The sequence below is a fragment of the Astatotilapia calliptera genome, chromosome 17, assembly GCF_900246225.1.
Source record: "Astatotilapia calliptera chromosome 17, fAstCal1.2, whole genome shotgun sequence".
NCBI classification, from domain to species: domain Eukaryota; kingdom Metazoa; phylum Chordata; class Actinopteri; order Cichliformes; family Cichlidae; genus Astatotilapia; species Astatotilapia calliptera.
The window spans coordinates 34,727,255-34,752,250 of record NC_039318.1 but is presented as its reverse complement, the minus strand read 5'-3'; the positions used below and the strand labels follow the sequence as shown (position 1 = coordinate 34,752,250).

Below are 24,996 nucleotides of genomic sequence, written 5' to 3'. Positions count from 1 at the left end.
GTAGCCAAAAGAATACACACTCGCACTGGCATTGGGAATTCCACAGCATGTTCTTTAATATACCTTCTCTTCATCAACCATATAAGCCCGGTTGAACGGCTGCAGCTTAACAAACATAGCGCGCAGTGTTTGTACAACCCATAACATTGCAAACAAAGGTGTCTGGAGAGGTAAAACATAAAATCCGTCCCTCCTCATGCACTAGCGTGCAAGCACATGTCCACACAATCGCAGAGAGAGTCAGTGGCGCATACGGATGACAACATTAACCCTCGACTTGGGTTGTCTTAAAGAGACACCACACCATTGTGACTGTTACAGGTTCCGTGTCGGGCTCGTAGCCGAAAACTAGCTTTACTTTGTTGTCTGTGTCAACGTTGCTAGCGAGAGACAGAGAGGCGTTGAAAGGCTGCTCCAACGGAACACAAACACAGTGTACAGTCGAGTCTTAATAGCTTACTTACACTGCCCATAAGGCTACATTCTTTAGGGCTATGCCTGTAACACTGTGCCTGTTGCGTTCATATTAAATTTTTTTTTTTTAATAAAAATCTTTTTAAAATATTTCGTCACGTCATTATGCGGGCTGCAAGTAGACATGAGATTGATACACAGGCATTAGAGCCTCTTAATGCGTGTTTTGTTTGGGTTTCCACCGGCGCAGAATTACCAAAAATAGAGAGCAAAGCCGAACTTATGAAACAGGAAAATACCGCTGTGTAATCCATTTAATTCAACAAAGTAACTGTATTCTGAATACCACCTTTTTAAACAGTAACTGTATATGTATTCCCTTACTCCCCAACACTGCACCTAATACAGATGCTGGCTATCAGTAATAGGTGAAAGGATTAAATCAGGAACATTTTACAGTCAATTAGAATTTGTATCTTAGTTTTAAACAGAAACAAGGGGTATAGAGCAACGCAACGTCAATAGCAGCTAACTTTTAAATCTGCAAAAATGCAGAAACTGACTTCATGTAGAAAGACCATTGTGGATTCTGGGGCACCAACAATGGAGAGAGTCCAATTTTCAACATTTTGTAAGAGAATGTGACGACTTATAGTCAGCAACAAGGGGAAAATTCAGGGGAAGAAAACAGAGGACAAAAGAGAAACCAGTGTAAATGTTTACTTTCAGATAAGCACCGCTGACACAGAAAAAAGTAAAACTATTGATTTAAAATAATAAAAAAATAGTGTCAACACAACAGTACAAACTGCATCCACAAGGCAACTATATCAAACCATAATATTGGGTAATTCAATAGCTTTTACTTTTTATTTAACATTCATAATGCACGAGACTCTCATATGAATTAAAGATACTAAACTATATTCTGCCTACATGATGGTAAATTCCCATTATTTTACAAATTGTTCTGGTATCCCAGCTTCTAAAAACATTTTTGTTTGGTTGTTTTTTTAATTTTACTGTTTCTGTCAGACAAGTTGAATTTTAATTTCTAAATTTCTCCAGAAATTGCATAAATATGCATTAGTAGTTTGTTGTTTTTTGACCTCCCTCTCTCTTAAACAGTCCCTAATATTAGAAACACTAACATTAGTCTGCGAAGATTAACCACGAGCGTAGAATACATATGACGAAACATTCCCAAAATGTGTAAAAATATCTTATATTCGACAGCAGAACATGCAATTAAATATTAAAAAATGCGCTATAAATTAGGTGGAACCATAATAAACGAGAGGCACTTGAGCTGCTTCATGCCCCACCATATCGCTGTGATATATTGAACATAAGTAGTTATGTTAATGAGGTCATTATTTAAGCTAATTCACATTCATTAGCAAATAATTCTATGTCAGCACAGTTGTCGTCCCATAATGGCCGTAATTAATGGGGGCTCTGCATCTTAACTTATTAAGGAGTTTTCAAAAAATAAATTTGTCCTCATTAATATCTAAATTTATCCAGCGAGGTGTCTCAAAGTCGAATCAGATAATTGACTCTGCTGAACACACAGAGCACGGATTAGGTTTTATCATGTAGGTTTGTTTCTGCAGTATTTGCATGTACACAGAGAAAAACGTGCATATACTACATGAAGGAATGTGGAGCCACCTTCACCAGAAAATCATCACTTTATTGGGATTTAGATGTCTGCGATCTCGCTGCAGTCATTTTAGATTATGTATTAGTCTGATTTTTTTTTCTTTTTTTGCTGTACCCATTTTGAATAAGCTGATTTCATATCCCTCCAGCCTCCCTGTCTCCGCGCTCATTGCCTGCAGCGCTGGGATGCTTAAAGTCACTCAGGGGTCGGCAGACTTATTCGCATTCATGCGCTGCTCCGTTTGTTGGGAACGGGTGAGTTTTGACGTACAGGGGTGCCAGCTTGGTTCACGGAAACATTTGACATGCCGGTGCCAATTAGGTCCAAAACCTTCCCTCAGGACACACACACACACACACACACACACACACACACACACACACACACACACACACACAGAATCCCACATAAACACTCATGACCTTCCCCGAGGCCTCCAGCTGCTTGCTGTATAATGAAGACTGTGAAAGTAGAGGAGGGAAAGTCGGTGCTACGCTGCTACCGTTGCTGCTGTTACCTGAAGCCCTGCAGTGGTGCGCAGCATTTGATCTAACAGTAATGTAACTGTAGGCTGTAAAATGCATTTTTTACATATCTTGGATCAAACGAGCGTAGCCTGTGCTGATGTCTCAAATAATATGCTGCTAATATTTGAAAAAATAAAAAAGTTATGCTCTGGTTTGTTTGCACTTTTGGATTCTTGCAGTGACCTGTCTCTGAATTTGCTTTTATTTACTCTGCTTGACTGTTCTGTTAAACTGCATTTGGCTTGGATAAATCCGGTTCTGCTGACGGATAATATTCATCTTTTTTCCTCCGTAGAAACATCACGATTGCACACACAAATTGTTTTCTTACTTGGCTTGGTAAAGTTTTTCATTCATCTAGGCAAACTTTTTCCTTCTGTTATAGGTTAAAGTGTTTATTCAAAAGACATGAAACACAAGCTCAGCAGCTTCAATACATTCTGAAGTTTTGCAGCTTCAAATTGATTCTGAATTGACCAGTGGCTCCAGGAAACTAATGTGATTCTCACAATAGTAAAGCACCAAGTACAGGTAAACACATAAACACACTCATGAATGCCTCAGAGAAGATGTTCCAAATGCTTTAAGGTTTTGTGTTTTTTGTCCATAAAGGCTACGTCTACACTAATCCAGATAAACTGGAAAACGGCCTTTTCATCTAAAAACGCTCCGCGTACACAATATCGTTTCCAGTCGTTTTCATCCACACTGAAAACGCTACGTTCCTGTACTGTGCATGCGTAAAACGTAAGAAAATTGACCTGCGTCATTTCCGTCTGCCGTTTATTTACTTTTCCGGCTCTTTGAAAACAAAATGTTGAGGAAAAGTGCCGAATTTTATCTGGAGCATGTACAAACTGATATTAATCTTTAATAGGGCTGTCAAAATTGAGAGCAAACAAAAGAACTGCCATACAACATCATCTGCCATCTTAGTTGAATTGGTCATATGACTAAAATGCACCATCGTTTTCGAATGCCTCCGTTTTCGCAGTCTACACTGCAACGCAAGAACAGCGTTTTCAAATGTATCCACTTTGGAGAGCGTTTTCAAAAAGCTCAGTATTCCTTGACCAAAAACACCGTCTCAGTGTGGACGGAAGGCCAAAACACAGAGACAAAGATGTGTTTTCAAACTAAAACATAATAGCGTGGACATGGCCAAAGTCAGGTCCTCTGGTGGCATCTAGTTGTGTGCTGCTGTTTGTTTTTACTTTTATAGAAAACTAAAAATTAGGAAACTAGCATTACTAGAATCTTACTTGTAAACCTTCACTTGAATGTCTGCCCAGACTTTAACATTCAGTTTAGATTTTTTATACTGTAAATAGCACATCAGGACTTGAGCTTTTTTTGGTAACATTAGTTTTTACCATCAAAAACAAAACAAAGGTGTTGTCTTTTATAGTTATTGCCAACATAAGTGATGATGCTGAAGAGGCTCTAGAAAAGTGGAGGGAAATTTCTTAACTATTAGCTTCCTTCTACTTATTCAATCATGTGCTTTCTTACACAAACCTTTGCTGACCTTATTGTCACTGGTAGAAAGTATAAAAGATAGACGTAGCTACTGTGACTTCGCCTTTTGGTTTCTGAAGTTCCATTTAGAAGCCTTGAGATGAGCATTTCCATTGTTTCCATCATAGTTGCTAAAAATGGATGTGACAAGAAAGGATGTGTCCTGTGAAATGGAGCTGATGTTTTCTTAAGTTACAGTACATCAGACTTCTCAAGGCCGCCGTAAATATCAGGGCTAGCTTGATAGCGTTAGCTGATAACTAAGAACTGCACTATATGCACACTTTTAGCTTAAACTACACAAGCTAAAATCAAGGCTTTAAAATAGGAGGTGGATGACCTCACAGTCCCCTACATCCATTGTTTATATACAGTCTATGCTGCTGTAGTCTTAGCAGGGTTAAAACGTGTGTAAAGCATTTTATGAAATCACAAATTATGGTTAAGTTTATGGACTTAACATTCACAGCTAGGTTCATTAGCATTAACAGTATATTCATTGAATCGTATTGATTAAAATGGACTGGATGTATTGAGCACTTTGGTGTTTCACTGTAAATTCACAAAATTCTAGAATGAGCCTCAGCATTTAATGTTTATACTAGTAAACAGAATAAGCGTTGCCACATATATTAAAGGTTTTCAAGGCTTCGTGTAACCCTTTCAAATCATCAACTGTTATTTCAACTTTTGCATCACTACCGTGAAGGTTTTAAACCGCTGACCTCGACTAACCAGCGCTCTCCCGAGCTTTCTGGTCCCATTTTAACTGACTGCGCTGTTCAAATGAGCTCGACCTGACTCAACCTGCTGCACCCCACTGAGGAGGCCGCTCATGAATATTTTAACAGAAGTTTGCTTATTGCACAATGAACTGTTTTCCCCACTGCTTGGAGCCACATACACGCAGGCGCTCATGCATGAAGCCAAGCGAGCATACGCACACTTGCACACGCACGAACATGCAAAACTACATTTCCTCTCACTGCGGTAGTTCTCCTGCACTGTAAGTACAGGTACACATGCCTACACACAGATATCACACGCACACACACACACACACACACACACACACACACACACACACACACACACACTGTAATTTGATGACTTTAGATGCTAATGAGCTGTTGTGGTGTTTACCCGACACGCATGGTGGGTGTCGCATGGGGGCATCACTGCCTGTTTTTAATGATGTTTATTTGGCACACGTTTGAGGAGTGAATGAAGGGGATGAGGGGCGCGCGTGTGTGTGTGTGTGTGTGTGTGTGTGTGTGTGTGTGTGTGTGTGTGTGTAACTGACTGGCAGATGTTTAAGATGAAGGGGGGAACTCATCCAGCAGATATCTCCGGCAGATAACTGAACATGTCACGACCCGGCGTTCGAATGAGGAAACACGAGTGGCACTTTGTGTCTGTGCTGTTTGGGTTTTTCACTGGCATGCTCTAATTGTTATTCTCTTGTCTTGCTGATTGCTGAAGCGTGTTTGACTCTTTTGAACAGAAACAGATTTGTTAGGTTATCAAAAGGGCAGGCTTCAACTTGCATTAATGTTTCTGTGAAGTGGACCAAAATCCCTGAGCAATGTTTCCAGCACCTCGGAAAATCTCCAACAACATACCAACAAGGTGTTTCTCACAGTGCGGGAGCCAGTGAGAGTATAAAAGATGATCAGAAACATATTTTTGCCACTAAATGATTTGTAGACAACAAAACTTCTAGTATGACATATTGGCTCTCACTATCTTGATTTTTTTCAGAGCCAGAAAAGATCATATTTTGAGGAAAAAGCAGAGTCATAAGTTATTAGCAAAAACTAGGTAGCGTGGTTAATATGGTGCATCACACAGATACAGTTACCTGATAAAACAGTCCGAGTCATGTGGAAGCTAGAGCTTATCCCAGTTGCTACCAGCCAAGAGGCGGGGTACACCCTAGACCAGCGGTCCCCAACCCCCGGGGCCACGGACCGGTACCAGTCCGTGAGTCATTTAGCACCGGGCCGCGAGAGTAGAGGCTCAGGTGTGAAATGTGTGGTTTGCAGGGTTTTTATCGGTTTTCAGCGTTATTTTGTTATCGTTTTTATCGTTAACTCGGTTTTCCTGGGTCTTTTCACGTGTGTTATGAATAAATCATCTTTTTTTCGGTACCGTTACTAGATTTATTTAGTTGTATTTATCCGCGACACCTTAAAGGCCGGTCCGTGAAAATATTGGCGGGCATAAACCGGTCCGTGGCGCAAAAAAGGTTGGGGACCGCTGCCCTAGACATACCTATCCGGTCTTTAAATGATGACGTGATGAATCCTGCTTCGCGTTTAATAAGGCTGTTGTGTATTTAACATGTTTTAATGCTTTGTATCTTGTTCTAATTAATCTCAACAAGCCCCTAAAAACAGTGTCGGCCTCTCTCAGTTTTTTATTACCGCTATTCATTTTAAAGCTCAGTTTTTAAAACCTTACGATGTAACTACAGCCCAGCCCATGCAGCGGTATATGAATGACTAACCTCGTGTTGTGGATGGATTATCTCAGTTGTTCTCCTGACTGAAGTTTGGTCCATTTACTGCATCCTGCCATGGGATTGCATTTGTCCCTAACCATCGGGAACCCTCACGTTAACTTTTATCGAGTGGAAAAAACGTTAGCGTTCATCCTCCAGCTTCACTGTTTATATTACGCTAACATAGCTGTGTTGCTAGTGATCACGTAGCACATCATTATATACCAGCTAGCCCAACTTCAGTAACCCTACAAACGTCACTGCTGTTTAGTTTCCTGTCTTCATTTATGTTGGAAGTGACAGCAGAGCTGTACATTTGAATTTGTTTCAGAAATCAGTCAGAACATGCTATATTATATTTAGATGGAAAATAGCAAGCTAACTCCGTTACATTTCATAAATTCGGTTTTCATGGATGCCTGGATGTTAAACATAATTGTTACACCTGATAAAGCAGCAACGCTGATCACTTTATTACAGATGAAAGAATTTAGACAGTTTTTAACTCTCAGTGATGCCGCAGTGATCGTGTGACTTAGGGGCCTGCAGCGGAGTTTGGGCCCAGGCACGGCTAATGACGTCAGACTTAAAAAGATCGAATGGTCTTGAATAATCTGGCCCTATCTTATCTTCAAGACCTCACAGTCTCTAGTCCTGTCTCTGTCTGTTCTCTTCTCTTTCCCCGAACCCTCAGTCGCTGCCCCTCCCTGAACCCAGTTCTGCCAGAGGTTTCTTCCTGGTAAAAGGGAGTTTTTCATTCCCACTCTTGCCAAGTATTCGCTGATTGGTTGTCTCATTATTGGGGCTTTCTCTGTATTATTGTAGGGTCTTTACCTTACATAATTTCAGTATGGAGAGATCACTTGGAAGAACTGAACATGATTTATTGAGACAGAAAAAATTAATGTGTTTGGCAATTAGACTCTGATGACCCATCACGGCAGAATGGAATCCCAGCAGCGATAGGATTTCGGACAAGACCCCCGCCCCAGAATTTCTCCTATGTGATCACACTAATAATCTCCCATTGTAGCCCAAAGATGCCCTACTGGCAGTTCAGGTCTGGTGACTGGGTAGTATGGGTTCGTAAAATCATTTGAAATAATTTTGGCAATTTTCAGACTTTGAAGTTAGCCATTAGATGATGATAAGCTGTAACCATAAAGGGATGCTCATATCAGCAGCACTCATCAGATGCGGTAAGCTGTGGAATTCACAAACTATTTCCCCACCAGCAGCCTATGTGAACCTAAGTTGCTGTAGCCCATCTAAGCCATGTATTTCACAGTTGTGCAATCTGCTCAAAAAAGCTTTCCTGCTCACCAAAGTTGTACAGACTTGTTTTCCAAGTCACCGTATGCTTTTTATTTAACTCCAACCACCCTCAGCTCTTTTCAGTCAGCAAAGCTGCTGTTTGTTGGAAGTCACTCACGTCCTATTTTTCCTCCATCCTGATATATGATGTGAACACTGAGAACAGCTTTTGAACCGTGTCTGAGGGAATTTGTGCGTTGCATTGCTGCCGCGTGATTTGCTGATTGTGTGAAAACATGAGAATAGGCAGGTGAGCATATATGCCTGATGAGCAGATCATTTTGTAGTCCAAAACTTTTCTATAAGAAACAGTCAGTGCCTTGGAGAGTAGAGCATCTTTTTGCACATTACATCATAGAAACCTGATAGGGAATCTCTTTGTGAGGGTGTATGTGTGTGTGTGCTCTGACAGAATATAGATGGTTGATGTCAACAGATGTGACTCTGCTGAGTGCAAGAGATAACAATCAGTTTAAATGTGATCACATTTACAACACCATTTAAAGGCCCAATACAATTTTTTTTTAAAAATTTAAATCAGTCTTTACAGTGAAAGGTGTCACATGCAGTCATTCGATTAGCCAGGTCTTCTTTTAGACTGCTGGAGTTACAGCTAGTAGAACACAGATGCATAAATGGATCAGTTGCAATTGCAGACTATTTGTCACCAAATATATCCATACAGTCAGAGAGTCACACATGAATGTATTACAATTGTTTATGAGCTCTAATGTGCAGCTGTCATGTTAGAAATAAACGGTAACACCAAGTAGAAGAGTAGCAAGTAAAGGAAACATGAAAGGACAGACTCCTGCATGGCATGTACCACCGGCAGAAAGAGGAAGTGGTTATAATCACATCACTGGACAAAGCTGGGCTGAAAGACAGCACAGGAACAAGCCTAAGATCTATGAGCACAAGATCCATAGATGCTGGGGTCTACCAGAGCAGCCAAGATCCAGCACATAACAGCAGGGTGCAAGATACTAGCAGGAAGGGTAACACTGAAAGGCACCTGCATAGTATACAGAAATATCTGTGCTCAGTATGGCCTGGAAGTCCCGAGGTCACAATGTGACACGCCCTCCAGGGTGTTCGAGAATGGCCAAGATAAGATCATGTAGGACATCCAGATACAGGCTAACTCAATCGGACATAGTAGCAGTGAACGACTAGAGGATGAAGGCTGTAGTGATAGATGTAGCTATTGCAACTTCTTGTTTTTCACAAGAAGCTCAAGAAATACCAAACGCTGAAAGAGGATCTTGAGAAAATGTTGAGTGTGAAGACAACAGTGATAATCGGAGCACTCAGTGACCCGCAAGTTGGGCGAGTGGCACTGGCGGATCCCAGGAACAACATCTGAGACTCTCAAGCTCCCTGGACATTTCCAATCCTCTTCTAAGATTCTAGTTTCCAAATCCTTCATTTGTGCATTTAACTTATAATATGAACACACTGATGAGCAGGATAGAAGCACATTTTATTAAAACATCTCCTTTTCATCATTACTTCCGCAGGTGTTTGTGAGGATCTAATAAGTAAATGGTATTATTTTGTCATTATGAAACAATGACATGCCTTTTTAATTGGCACAGCAGACCTTTCTCTATATATATTTCTGGGAAAACAAACACCACATAGCAGTTCATTAGTTTGCAGGAGAAGCGGTGCACCTGTTTCCTCTTAAAGTATGAGCTAATTTAGCTGCTTTTTTTTCATACTGGCCTCTTTGAAGCCAGATGATTGAGATAAAAGAACACCTGACCCTGGTAGTCTGTTTCTTCATTTAATGCCACAATTAACGAAGATGAGCTGGAATTTATGGTTGCTGTTAATTTTCTCTGCGTGACTGAGTTGTTTTTCCTTTGTCTCTTTTTTAAACTGGTACTAAGAAAAATCATTTATCTTAGTCTGTAGGAAATTTCCAACAACCTCAGTGTTCCCACACTTTCCACCTGTTTTGTTTCACTCGAGTTATTTTAAATATTTGCTTTAGTTTAATTCCCAATGCTGGTGTGGCCACAGGCAGAAAATGGATCAAAAAATGTTTTTAAAAAAGGTGAAAGACATGTGAAGTTGATCCAATGGTGCAGTAAAGAAGAAAAAAAAAAAAAACAGTCGGGAAGGACAGCAAATGTCAGGCAAACATCTCCTGAGTGGCTCTGCAGCAGAACTCCAGAGCAGACTCTGCATTATATGATTCCTGTGCACTCGATTGACAAATTAAAGCTATTTCCCCCCTGCCGTTTGTGGCAGGCACAGGCAACTTTTAGTTCCAATTCCACTTTGTCCATCTTGTTTTTCCTCTCATGTCTCAGAGGCTCCTCAGCCCCCATCTCACTTCATCTTCTCCCATCGTCTCATTTTCTTTCTTCCGTCCAGACACTCAGAGTTATTTCCCAAGCTTTTTGCTGTCTTGATTTTTAATTACAAAGTCTTTTGAGTGGGAGGGTTGCGGTGCGTCCGAGGTTGAGGTAATCATAATGTGGTTATTCATGTCACATCTAAAGGAAGGAAAGGGAAAGGTGGAAGTAATTGAGTCCATGGCAGACGCAAGCACCTCTGCTACTGCCAGAGAGTAATGAGCGAGAGTGTGGTGGAGGCTTTGTTTGGATGTTTATCAGTCTGTCCATCCGCTTGTTTGTTTACTTGTCTATCACGGTGATTGCAGAAGGAATTAAAGATGCAATGTGCAGTGCTTTTGAAGATACTATGTAAACTGTGAAGGCTTGGAAAATATGCTTCAACTGGACACATCAACAGGAAAAGTATATTTTTTTGTACAGTTGTTATGCTAATTATGTGCTAAAAATTGTAACAGACCAATCCTTAGTAATTAACACCAATAAAAGCTCCTCACGAGCCCCAGATAATTATTGTTTTAGAATTGATAAAATGGCATACAGCTGCTGATTATGAACAGAGGTGGCAAAAGTACAAACACTTTAGCGGAAGTACAGATACAAAAAAAGCTAACTGAACCTCAGGTCATATTAATATCATTATAAAATAATATTAATAGATATAAGTGGAAATACAAACTTTATTTCAGCTTAGATTTAAATTCTAATGAATGTGCTCAGCTTGAACATTTTTTCTGTAGAAGACAAGCAAAGAAAAACCAAAGGGGGAAAAACAACAACAACTTTGCACCTAAATAGAAAAGTGAGTTTAGTCAGGGGTTAAATTTGAATTTAGCAGGTGGGGGAACCCTAAGAGGGGCTGTAGGTGTGGAGTGTTGGGGGAAAACCCCTTAAAAAGTCACATTCATTTTTATTTTGAGGGCAAGTACATTTTAAATATGGGCTGTATTCAGCTGACCTGTGCTGCTGCCCTTTGTGGTTTTAGTGTACTGGATTCAACAAGGGAAGCAGATGTTGCAAGAGCTATCGTGGCTGAGTTCCCACCCCAGACAGTATTAAGATGGAATCCAGTGAGTGAATCTAATCAGCATCATCAGTTTAAATTTAAACTGATGTCCGCTACCTTTGATGCAAACTCACACTGACCATGAACAGCACAGCCTGTGTTGCCTTGTGCTTTAACACCGTCTTTAAGTGGCTCCCTTTATTATGTTCGTGCCTCTTCTGAAGCACTACGGAAGAGAATGTACCACCACCACAACTTGACATCTGCAACAACGTGCCACTTTAGATTGTCACAACCTCCTTTTCTTTGCCTCTTTCATCTCGTCATGTGAAAAAAAGAACTTGCAGTGGACACACCAAAACGACTGTCTTCTCCCTGCCATCCCCCTTTTTTCTTTCTTTCTTTTCAGCTAACAGTACCGCACCCATCTATCGAGGCTTGAGACCAATTATGTGCCAAAAAGTGATATCCGATGTTTCTGTGTGTATTTTTCTAATATCTTTGCTTATATTGGTAACTAGACTACAGTCCACATGGTTTACAAAGGGGTTATATATATATAAAAAAGAACTTACCTGTTTTTCAAGGGTCTTTATGATTACATTATAATCAATCTAGTATGTTTGGCAACTTAAAATATCTTTAGAGAACGGTGGGGTTACATTTGTTGCAATTTCCGCTGCTCTCTTCAAAGAGATGTCAGTGACTTTTTTTCTGCCAGGATAAATAAAGAATATATAGAAGTGACTTTGCCACCAACTGACTGCAACTTCCACCTTGACACAGTAGTGTTCTTTCTGGGTCAAAATGCTTTAATATAATTCATGAGAGATATATTTGACAGATTATAGGCCAACAAGACATTTACAGCAGTTTATATACCATCAATCATTTTGCAGCAAATACCAGAAATCACTTTTTGGCAGACAATCACTTTTTCATGTGACACAAGCAGATTGACTGGGTGAGATATTTATATTAAAATGTGAGGAAGAAATGTAAAAAAAAATATACTCAAGTTTAGTTGATACCTCTGAGAATCAACCTGGCCATTGCTGCTAATGATAAATGGAATATGTGGATATGGAAAAGCAGTTTCTGCATGTAGCTTTAATAAGGGAAATCTGTGTTTTTCTTCATCTGCCTGCATTTCTGGGGTATTCCTGTTGCTCTCTTCCTTTTGTCACACCTTCATTCTCAGTTTCATCATCACGCTACTCTGATCCAGTGATCTTCTTACCTGCCTCCTCCGAGTCGATCAGTTTCTGATCCACACTCTTTAAGCCTTATTGCTATTCTGTCACTCTGTCTTTCAAGTCGTCATTCGTGCAACCCTCCTCCACCTCATCCTGGATGTTCCGGGATTCTACTCCACCGCCAACTAGTATTATCTACACTCCTGGGTCCTGTCCTATTTCATGCCTTTGTTTTGCTATGTTGCCAATCGCCAGAATACTTATACTAATTACCCATGTGCACCAGTAATGTTCTCTACATTCAAATGATTCTGGGATGTCTCCTTGTCAATCTAAAACTAGAGATCATACAAAACACTCCCGCTTTTACCTATAAAGCTGTAATCCAAGTGGAGGATACTGCGCATGGCAACAACTGAGTTACCTCCTTAAGGCAGTGCAGTGAACACAGAAATATTAAACCACCAAAGGGCATCCCTAAACACAAACCTTCAACTAAGTTAGAATATAAACTGCAAAAATAAAAGCCTTCCAAACTTAAGTCAATTTGAACATGCCTGCATAGTGTCCCCAGATCGTCTGTGTGCAAGCCTTTCAGCAACAAAGAAATGGGTATTGATCATTTTATAACTGTGTTCCCATTTGGAAATTACCTCTTTGTCCTGAAGTTCTTCAAGTTTGAGGAAAATAACTTTCCAGAGCTTTCAAACTGCCATTGGTTTGTCTCTTAAGTAAAAGGCGAATGGAGCGAGTGACGTGACTTCTGCAAGCTTCCACCAAACCATGCATCAAGCATTTTGATGTCTGCATGCAGTTTTGCCCCTGAACAGTCTGTTTAAACTACTCTACTTGTCAGGAATGTACATACTCACCATTTAAACCTAATGTTTGCTCAAGGTGGCTTAATACACTTGACTTTCATCTGTGACATACAAGTCAAAGACTAGCTTGTTGGACTCAGTGTTCATTAGTTTGCAGAGGTTATCTAAGTATTGAGCTTATGGTTGGGGCCGAACATGCCTGGATGTTGCCTTTTGTGCAAGACATATCATTTATTATTTAAAGTTAGCATGCATCAAGCATTGCTTTGCACAATGCTTGATGCATGCTAACTTTAGCGCAGAAGGTTCTGCACGCACTTGTTTACGTGACCACTTCATGTTCACAAAAACGGCGCTGCTCTCCATTTCTCCTTTATAATGGAAGATAACAGCATGGTACCAACTGGTGATGTATGCGACTTATAACTAATAATGATACCTAGTCAGTGGGTCTGATTTGAGTGTCATATCAGGCACAAGTGCTCATTTTATTAAAAACGTTGTAGTCTTACTTCTCTGCCAAACTTTAAGTCAGATTATGACCGTCTCTACCATTGTACCATCTCTCCCCTGCGTTCTTCTCCATTATTAAAGTTTCCTTTTTTAATGTAGTGGCATGGCCCTGAACTCTTCAGATTCACAAGTGTGATCATCTTCATTATTCCTGTTTTCAGGCTCTAGCCCAAAAGGTCTTTTGAGCTCCGCTACGTGCAGCCTTGAAACAACTTTATTGAGCAACTCAGGTGTTCAAGTTAAACTTTAAAACCACCTCGTTTGTCATTGCAGAACCTTTTCATCATCTTTGGTTTTTATTTATTTTGATTCCACTTCCTCCTGTGAACTTTTTGCCATCCCTACCACAGTGTTTGTTACGATCAATGATCCATTATTGCTCATTCTCTTTCATTGCTGCAATCTCACCTTTTGTCAGTCTTTCATTGCTTTGGTTAGGAAGTAACTTTCCTTTTAAAAAGTTCCTGCAACGTCTCAAATTATTGGGATAATGATTTATTGATGTTAAAACTGCTACTCTCTGCACCTTTTGAGCAGATTTTTTGTTCCTTTGTGTCACAAATAAAACCTTAGTCAGGGCTAAACTGCACAAAATGGTCAGCTAATTTCACCCGTCTCAGCAGCACTTTAATACACACTGTACTCGTGATAGTGATAAATTATCTAATCCTGAGAAGACCAACATTTGTCTTGTCCCTGTGGGTGCCAGATGAGACAATCAACCCGTCATATTTACGTCTGTACTGTGATTTAGTGAAGAGCATGCTGCTCACTTGGAACTGCTTACCTTCATCATTATGTCTCTATTGGATAGTAAGCATTTGTCTGTGCCAGTGTAAATATGTATAATAGGGAGCCACTGCTATTTTGAAATAGTTATCTTCTTTTTATGCAGCAAAATCCATCTTCCTCACCTACACACCTCATCCTCAGCAGCTCTAAAACAGGATTAACTACTTCAACATAAGTATAATGTTTAAGTTATATATTCCTTTAAGCTAGTATCATTTGTCCAGTGGATTTGAATTACAATCACTACCTCTTATTGCCACTTGATGGCAGTCTCAGAACACAGCAGGACTTGGTTAGCCTTGCGCATGCCAGAATACTGTATATGCACTGCATATCTGTATTTGCACTTCTTCCAAGTGCCTGTAGTATCAGTCATGCAGGCGATCTGTCCACTGGCTCATTAATATATGAACAATTCTGGATAAAAGTGGAAATAATGAACTCTTTAATACCCCCTTCTTTTAAACATCTACTACATATTCTGAAACACATTTGCTCTCACAGTGCATGCATAATGCAGCATCAAGTGGGTGTCACATTCATGAATCGAATCCAGAAAGATTCACCTTGACCCGACTATGATCTGAAAACTACATTTTGTTTTCAAAATGGCTGCTAACTTGTCATTGTGCAGCCGAACACTTTGAAACACTGCACTGCTGAAAAAGGCGCTCAGTGAAGTTGAAGTTCAAGCACTGAAAGAATATGAAACGCTGAAGTGCAAGCGATGAATAGCTCAGAGAAGGTCGGGTAATAATGGAAGCGCTGAGCGAAATTAACATCATTGAAGGGTTAAAAACTGAAAGATGATGCTAATTTTGCATTTAATATAGGATGCGTGACCAAGAAAACTAGAACGTGCGTTAATGATGTTTGAGGGACCTGAGACCTGAAAGGGTTTGAGAGCCATAGGAGGGTAATTCTAAAGACATACCTGCCAAAAAACATCTGTTTATAGTGAGAAAATGCTGAAAAGAGTCCCAAATGGCATGTGTTCAATCCACTGAAGACTGAATGGAGTGTAAGCACTAAAAGCAGAAGATGTGAGGAGCTTTGTCTTTAATTCAAATCTAAATGTCTGGCTGGGTCAGTGTCAGCTAGAATGTAAGACCTGGAAAGGACTTGAAGTGTAACTGCTGAAACCAGAATAGAAGGAAACAAGGACACTGTTAGCAGCTTATGGCTTTTAGCATGTTAGACAACTATTTGTTTGGACAGTTGGCTCTTCCTTTTATTGATCAGACGACGTGATGCGTCGCTGCACCAGCCTCTGTCATCAGCATCAATCTGTCATCGGTTTTTATTTCTACACACCCTGAACATGTGTCCGTCTCTGCGCTGACCGCCGGGTCGCCGCTCCGTCCCGACGGTCGCACTTGTCTTCTTACAAGGCTCCGGGTTACCATAGTGACACGACGTGGGTGAAGGAGCGAGTGAACCAGCGAGTGTTGAAGATGAAGATGAAAGGAGGTAGAAGGCTGTAATCAGATTGTCTCCTTCGGTCCTGCCTCGGATCCATCTTTTCGCCTCCACCGGCCCACGTCCCGCACAGCCAAACCCACCACCACATAAATCACAATTGGCCACAAGTCACCTCTCATTGCAGCAGCCAACCGCAGATCCACAGGAGGAGGGGGGGGAGTGAGAGAAGGTAGAGGGGGGAGAGGTTGCACTTAGACTTGGCCATGCCCAGACTCAGGCTTGCAGGCTGGGGGCGGGGGGTGTTTAGTAGCCCTCGCTCCACCCCATTTCCACAGTCAACTTCCAGAAGGTCCACGGCTTCTCTACTGATATGGTTTCTTACAGCATGGTCAAATGAAGATTGATTGAGGGTTAATGGTGTAATGATTCTGTTTTACAGGCAGCCTGCTGGCACTTCTCTCAGTGAAAAGCCACGCTAAGAAGGCTACAGCCTGAGGGACCGAGGGCCTGTTTCTTTCTCCCACTTTTCCTTTCTCTAACTTCTAAATCTGTGTAACACTTTTCTCACGCCTTTAACTCCTTCACCCCGCGTTTTCCTCTCTCCTCTTCCTTCATCCCGAGTTTCTGCCGCTAATCCCGTGTGTTACAAAAGAACATAACAAATAAAATAAAAGTTTCAGCAGTCGAAGCAGAACCAGCAAAGTGCTTCATAATTAGAAAACGGCTCATAATTACAGCGTGGTCACGGGCTGTTAGCTCGCTCACTCAGCTGCCCTGCGTGGGATGGTGGCCTCCCATGATGTGCGTTTGTGTGTCAGCCTCCCTCAGAGAGGTCAGGCTGAAGCTGAGAAGGATAGCAGATGCGCTACCCCACACTTCCTATACACCAGCTGGGTGCTCTGCCAAAACAATGTAAACCTCACTCAAGGAACGACAAACATGTACATTTGGGAATATTTTGATCACACTGCTGTTTCTTCTTCAGGTGCACTGAGCAAACTATTCTTTCGCAAATGTTTGTAGAAGCAGTCTGCATGCCTATGTGCTGATTTTGTACACTTTTCATGGCCACCACGGAAGTGATTGGAACACCTGAATTCAATCATTTGAATGGGTGAGTGAATACTTTGGGCAATACATTGCCTTTCCTTATTCATGTGAAAATAGGCTCTAACTCTTCCACAGCTCTGAATTGGATCAGCAAAATGGATAAATGATGTGAAAAGATGAGAAAAAAAGGAGACAAAACACTGGTTGGAGCACCAGTATTAGTTTAATGTAACCCATATGGGATGAGGCTATTACAGACACTCAGGTTTGAATCCTCTAATTAGCAACAATTAACACAACCTGTGTTTTCTAGTGTCTAATTCAAAAAATTGGAGATCACAAGGTAACCCGACAGAAATCAAATTATTAATCTGGGTGTTTCCTAAAATTGTAAAAGTGAATTTCTATTTTCTTTGTAACGCCATCTTAACTTACATTTTTTTTCTACCTGTGCTGAATATATCCAAATAATTATTTTTATTATTCGAATATATTCAGGAGATCAAGTTTGGAATGAACTGAGTGACTGAGTTAGATTCCCGTTTGGCCTTTTTAAATGTTGTGAAATATTACATGGGCTGCTGCCATGTGAGCCGTTTACCTACATCGCTTGCCAGAAGGATGCAGACGGCGCCTTCTCGGTCTCCACGGCCACCCCCCGCATGAACGCTGGTTTCTGCGTCTGCCATTTGGCCTCCATCCCCTCCCATGACACCTGAGCATGTTAGTGACAATGGCCACAGGAGTGGAAAGTGGACATCTGGTGCACCTGTCCAGCACACACTCATACAGACTCCACAGCTCTCACAACTCCCGCTTCAGAGAGTGCACACTCAGGGTGTGTTTGTGTGTGATGATTTGGCGGTCATGCGTGGTGAAGCTAGGGATCATTGAGACCTGACTACTGGCTCGCCAACCAACTGGCCGACCATATGGATAGAAACTACTGCCCTCCTCTCGGCTCTCGCTCCTTCTTTTCGCCTCTTCAGCCCCGCCCAGCCTGCCTCTCGCCACGCTCCCCACCTGCCCAAGTATTCCTCCTTGCAGTAGCGCTCCTGCTGACTTGCTCATTCTTTTTAATGAATCATTGGGTTCACCTGCACCAGAGTGGAAATTCCACCCTCGTCATCCCCCATGTGTCACACTGGATTTTATTTTCTGCTCCTCGTGGAGATTTAGAGGGACAGGCAGGCGCGTGATGCATGGAAACTATTAGATGACATGAGATTTTAATCATTCCCCTGCTGAAGTGGGGGTGTTGCTTTAACAAATGATAATGTAGGGGAGAATGGAGTTTCAAAGATTTTTAAAAAGCTGTCAATTTTGATTTCTTTTTAAAGAATGCTGGCCCAGCAACACTGCTGACCCACTGAACCACAGTTCTTAACAGCAACTACTACGTTAGCTTTTCTCATGAAGTAGATCTTTAAGTATATACTTTTTATCTCTTTATTGAAAAAATAAAGTTGTTCAAGAAGACTTTTTTACTAGACATATCACTAATAGTAGTGCTGTCAGTGTTAATCTCGTTAAAATGACGTTAACGCCATAACCGCATTAACGCGGTTCGCACCGTGCGTGAGGCTGCATGGCGTCAATGTGTTAGCACGGTTAAGGCGCGCTAACGGAGATTTGCCACGTTAATGCGACTTTTTTTTCTAAAAAGCGACTAATCTGCCAAACTTTTGCTGGTGTTATTGGAGACTTATGACGACTTTTTGACGTAAAAGCACGTATTGCTCTTACTCTTAGCAGGCAGCGGGTGCTGCCGTGGGCACCTCGCCCGTGCCAAGGTGCGGATAGTCCTCACGCAGCAGTGTTAGAGCAGATGTTCATACCTATGCGTCCAAATTGCAAATGGATCGCACATGTGTGAAGCCGTTGCTCCTGCCCTGACTGTAACGCAGTCAGTTTTTGTTTTACTGCTACTTTTTGTGGATCACAAGGTTTAAAACTAAAAAATACACACACAAAAGTAACTCTGCCAAAGTTCCTTTTTGGGGTCACTTTTGAAGGTCCCAAGCCCAGATAAAGGAGGTGGGCTGGAGTTGTGACACTAAAAAAAACCCCAATAATTGCTAAAAGAAATTTAATTTGTAGTTCTAAATATATTCTAAATGCATTTAGGGTGTTTTTTACTGTCTTTACATCCCTTCCAAGATGTTATTTCTCTCTCCTACAACTAGGTTACAAATACATAAGCATAAGCATGCAAATTAGGCAATGACACCATTTAGTGACTTCTAGCCAGCCAATAGCGATTTTCCTTACTGAGGAGTTGGCAACACTGATTGTATAGACCTTAATCTTTGCTAGCAGCTGTGAACAAACTGGGTGGCTAGTGGCTAGATCACTCAATTCAACAAGTATCCAGTATTTGAGCTAAATTAACCAGGTGAAAGGGCAACTTGACTGAAAATATCATATGAACGTTAAAACAGTCACGCTAACAATCATGCTAATGTCGCACCATTAGCCAGGCTGCCGGTTGCTAACACATACTCACTCTAGCCCTGCTATGGACTTCATCTGTGCTGTGTATAAAACAACAGGCTGTTAAAAGCTAAAAGCTACTAAATGTTTTACCTGGGGGTAACTGTAAAGTCTCAGTGCATTTATTAGAAGTGATAATACACGTTATTTGGTGTATTGCTAGTCTAAAAATGTTCAAGAGCACATCTTTAGATGACTTGTTAAAACACTGAACACTGCAAAAAAGAAGCTAGCTTTGTTTTTGGCTCATGCTAGCTTCAGACATTGCTTTATATTTAGGCTACCTTTCATCTCCCTTTCTAAGAGATAAATAATCAATAATCAGATAGCCCTGCGATGAATGAGTGGAGATGAATGAGATCGATAATAAAGTTAGAAAATGTTATAGTTTCATAAAGTTTAACACAAACAGCTCCCATTGCATTAGCATCTGATTTCTATCCTCTGCCGCTGTGCTCTGTCTCACACAGCAAAATTTCACCATGTTATTGATTAAAAATCCTGGTGGTGTATGATGAGCTGGCTAAATCTAATAAGCCCAACACAAAAATATTGCATTCACGTCAAAGAAAACCAAGCCGTGGATAACAATACTTCTCTCCTCATCTCCATGCACCCCTCTGTGCCGGTAGGCCTCCATAAATCTCTACCACAGTCCTCCCAGTGATTTCTCTGCCCTTTTTATGACAAAGGTAACAATTAGTGTGAGTCCCAGTCAGCAGTGCTGCCTTCATACTTTGCTATCACATCACCCTGAACCTATTCCCAGGCTGCACTCACACGGCTTTGGCACAATGCTATTACTGAGGCCAGCCCATAGGAAATAGACTGAGAAGAGAGCTTATTGATTGTCTCTGTGTGAGAGCTCGTTGATTTTCTCTCTCACCTGTATCACCTACCTCTCTCTCTCTCCTCCCTTCATGTCTGTTGCTTTCTCTCTTCTTTCTCCTCACTGCATCACAATCCAAGGTTGCACCTGAGAGGAAAATCAGCCCACAATCATCCAGAAATACACACAAAAACGAAACTATCGCATTGCATCCAGCTATAGCATTTTTTTTTCGCCAGGTGCATGCATGCAAAGACGTCTGCATCCGAGTGTATACGCTTTATCTTTTCTAGTGCGTAACCTTTTTCGCGGTAGAGCGAAGGAATGTGTGCATGCGTGAAATGATGAGATCAAACCAGCAGTAATGCTCTGCTTGCTATCATTATTAAACCTTTTGATAAGAGTGAGTGTGTGTAGGGGGGAGATGGAAAGGCTGAGAGAAAAGGGGGAAAAAATCGAAGCCATTAGGCCTCTCCAACACTTTACCCTGTAGTACTCTGGCTGTATCTTTTTCACGTGGGGAGAAGCTTTTTTGGCTTTGGCTGTGAAAAGAGAGTCAATTTATTATCTGCCCTTTCCCAACTAATTCTATTTCAGTGCTCACTAACACACCATTGTTTGATTTACAAGAGGCCATTTAATATTCATACGTGCCCGGGAGACATCAGACAAGCTCTAGAGAGACAGCAGGAGATTTACTGGCTTTTTTTTTTTTTGCCATTTCTTGCTCGTGTCTATTTGTGATGGAATCGTGGAAACGTAAACTTGTTTCATCTGATTCCGATACGGTCGTCATTCGCAACTCAATCTCCGTTTTTCATTCTTTTATTTTCGTCTCTCTCTCTCTGCTTACATCTATTTCTGCCTTTCAGGTTCTGTTTTCCCTTCCTGTTTGTTATCTGAAGCTTTTCTGAGCCACAAGTACAGAAACATATCGCCGATGATGAGATGGGGTCCTTCTACCGCTCCGGCAGGCGTCGTGACACATGCCCTGACTTTTAATGACCTGCCCGCTCCTTCAGGGGAGCGCACGGGGAACAGACTGGAATCCAAAGAAAATCCAGTATTTCTGAATGTCATCAAAACTAAACAGCAAAATCCTTTAAGGTCTTTAAAATAAATGTAAAAAAAAAAAAAAAAGAAGAAAAAGGAATGTATGTCAAGCCCAACAGAAGCAGCTGTGAATGTTGAAGAGGTATCTATGCGTTTTACGCTAGAAAGGGATTAATGGCGGGCGTTCGTTTGAGTGCAACCATGAGGCTTCTCCTCAGTGTGCATCTGCCTCAAAGGTGGAGCATGTTTCAGATTGGTTGGTGGTTTGAGGCCCAGATTCAACACTTCTTGTTTGCAGTGGCAGCAAGCACAACCTTTTTCCGTGACAGATCCTTATCCACACATGCCCTAACACATAGACATACATCGACACCTGCATACGGAACTTTGAGAAGCTGAACTTGTGTGCACCATCATCTGCACTCTCCGCTGGTTTTGCGTGAGTGTGTATATATATTATGAATTTGTGTGTGTGTGTGTATTCGTGAACATTTCTCTTTGAATCTTTGTGTGTTCGCGAATCCTGTCTGGCTGCATAGAGGGGCTGAGGTGAGTGATTGCCTTGTTTCTGTGGGCGGCAAGCTGTGGCGGTTTGCTCTCACTGTAAATTTAGAAGAATTCTTAATGGAACTCCAGAGCTGTCAGGCCTCAAAGTGTTGTACCTTTTTTTTCCCCCGATGAAAAGAGCGATGACTAGATCCTCCGTATACAACCCGATTCTGAAAGTCAGAAGAAGACATCAGTTAATGCATATGTGTTGTGGAAAAAAATACCACAGTGCTCTTAAACAAATGCGTTTTTGCTGAATAAATTCTGCTGTAAACTGCATAATTGAAGCAATGGGAGGTGGGAAAATAGCCCACAGGTTTTTAGTCTCATACTCTTTAACCATCAGTAAGCGCACAGTAATTAAATAGATTAAGTGATGCAACTTAATCTATTTAAATTTAAAAATATTCTTTTTTCCATTTTCTGACTTTTTGAGTTATTGATCGTTTTTGATTAAATAAACTACTTAAAAGCATAACATCATTCTACTTAATTCTGTTGTTTCAGCATTAATGTGTGTGATCAGTAACATTTAAGTGCTTGTAGTGAAGAGTAATGGGAAAACAGCTTTATATGAGAACTGTCAGGATAAGAAGTGGTTGCATCAAAGATGGGGACCACTCGCAGTCAGTTCTCCATCTTTCAAGTGAATTTAGTGCGTCAAGATAGCAATAATACGGCAATAAGAAGCAGTCAGTCTGCTATCAGTCTGAATGAATAGGGTGAAGCTGCATATTATATCGTGCTAATACAAAAGTTGACTGTGATAAACTGGTGAAAATCGCAAATCTGTTGTTGTTCATACAAAGAAAGTTCAGCAAGAACCTCATAGATCTGAAATATAAATTCAGACATTTCTCCACAAATAGTGACGCAGCTGCTTCAGGACAGCAACCTTGCTTTTATGTTTGAATATAACTAGAATGCAACCAGTTGGCAGCCAGCTGAGTCGAATCCCCAATGGCAAAGAAACAAGTCACAAATGATAACCGCAAACGGACTTGCGCAATCCATGTTTATAAATTACATGGCAGTCATTTGCAAACCTTCGCCAGTCAGTCAGACTTGGACTGCAGTTGTTTGTAAATGGGTTACTTTGCAATCAAAAGTGGGCAGCCAAAGCTGAGGGTGTTGCATGCTAAACTTCTGGAAGTCCCCCACATTTGGTGAAAGATCACAGATACTTGCAATCAGTCCCACAATGTGAAAAAATTGAACACAATCACTAGTGTTTTAGTTGCGTGGGGGTTGCTGTCTTATTTTTACCCTAGGACAGGGGTGTCCAACTCCAGGCCTCAAGGGCCAGTGTCCTGCAGGTTTAGACGTGCCCTTGATCCAACACAGCTGATTTAAATGGTTAAATGACCTCCTCAACATGTCTTCAAGTTTTCCAGATTGCTGGTAATGAACTAATCATTTGATTCAGGTGTGTTGACCCCGAATGTTATCCAAAACCTGCAGGACACCGGCCCTTGAGGCCTGGAGTTGGACACCCCTGCCCTAGTGTGACTGAGCAGTTACTGAGCTATTGATTTAAAGTTAAGTTGCATATGTTGCCTTCTATTAGAACAGCAAAGCTATGACACCATGAGTGCACTGGGTCACTGGTGCACAGAGTGCAAGCTGATGAATTGCCCCATCTTAAAATCTGATAAGATAACCTTTATTAGTCCCACACGTGGGAAATTTGTTTTGTTATAGCAGAAAGTGGACAGTGCAAAGTTACATAGCAAAAATAAAAAAAAACACTGGAATAGGATAAGATGATGAGAATAAGAATAAGATACTGTACACAACTGAATAGAATAAATAAAAAATGATGACATAGGAAGCTTATTGTGATGAATGATCAATTGGCATAAAAACTCATTTCAAAAGTAATAAATAAACAATTCAGATTAAACATCAGAATCTGTAATTATCTATAACTCCATCCATTCATTTAATTAACTGCTTATTCATTTCACAGTTGCAAAGGTTTGGAGCCTACATGTGATGGCTGCAGTTACAGCCACACAATGGTAATAGTGTTACAATAGAGGTTTAAATATAACACTACATTTACATTTTTCTTTCTTTAGATACAGGATTTAATTTACAGGATAATAAAGAACTGGTTTTGGTTTAGAATTAATTCATTTATACAATACATAATACCGTATTCAAAAATAAGTGCTCACATTTTAGTTTACAGTGTTATGTATGATTTAATCTTTTTGTTTTCTGAGTTACCTCAGTGGCAGCTGCTCCAGTGTCTTGGTTGATGAGCTAAGAGGTGGAAAAGGGGCGGAGCAAGCCTATATGGAGAACTGCAAATTGGGTCATACCAATACTCTGGATCATGGGGGGGGGGGGGGGGGGAATGGAATTTGTTATGTTAGTTTCAGTTGGGTATTTGTGTGTTTTTGTGAGCTGATCAGCCACTATTTATGTTTCCCCTTTGTCTTATTCAGGTAGGCTGGTTTCTTTGAGTTAGTAGTATTGTTTGCTGTCAGCTTTTCAGTCAGTTTAACCAAGTTTGTTTTGCGGTTAAATAAAAAGCCTTTTTTTTTTTTACTTTAACCTGCGTCTGATGTTCCTTCACTGCTCGATCCACTACACACTTACAACTAATGTAGAATTGCCTAGTATGTATTTGTGTGGACTGTAGGAAGAAACCCACCCAGGCACAGGGAGAACATGCCAACTCCATTATTAAAAATAAGTACGTACAAAAATAAAATAATACTACTCCTTCTTTACACTCTATTCTCTTCTCTGTGAAGAAGATCGTCTGATCAAGTGTGTCCATCTGTTCATCAACAGTCCTTCAAGTAAGGAAGTGAGTACGAATAACGATCGCTCCCAGCAGAAATAAGCTCACTACAAGAATTTTTGCAGGATGGAGCCTAACCAAGCCTTCATGACAGGCAGGGCACACCCTGGACAGCCTTAAACTAAAAGGCACGCAACTAGGACAGCCGG

At 40.9% G+C, this 24,996-nt stretch overlaps 1 long non-coding RNA gene across 3 annotated transcripts; it reads right to left on the bottom strand.

Moving 5' to 3' along the window:
- Positions 1-9,715: 9,715 nt before the first annotated feature.
- LOC113009512 (uncharacterized) lies at positions 9,716-24,319 on the bottom strand. 3 transcript variants are annotated; one of them, XR_003270190.1, is made up of 5 exons: positions 24,265-24,319; positions 22,146-22,202; positions 20,917-20,972; positions 20,501-20,577; positions 9,716-10,449 (listed from the first exon to the last, which is right to left on the bottom strand). It is a non-coding gene; the product is annotated as an uncharacterized LOC113009512 (long non-coding RNA). The 3 variants fall into 3 exon arrangements; XR_003270191.1 differs by lacking the exon at positions 20,917-20,972 and having other exon boundaries at positions 20,488-20,577; XR_003270189.1 differs by lacking the exon at positions 20,917-20,972.
- Positions 24,320-24,996: the final 677 nt, after the last annotated feature.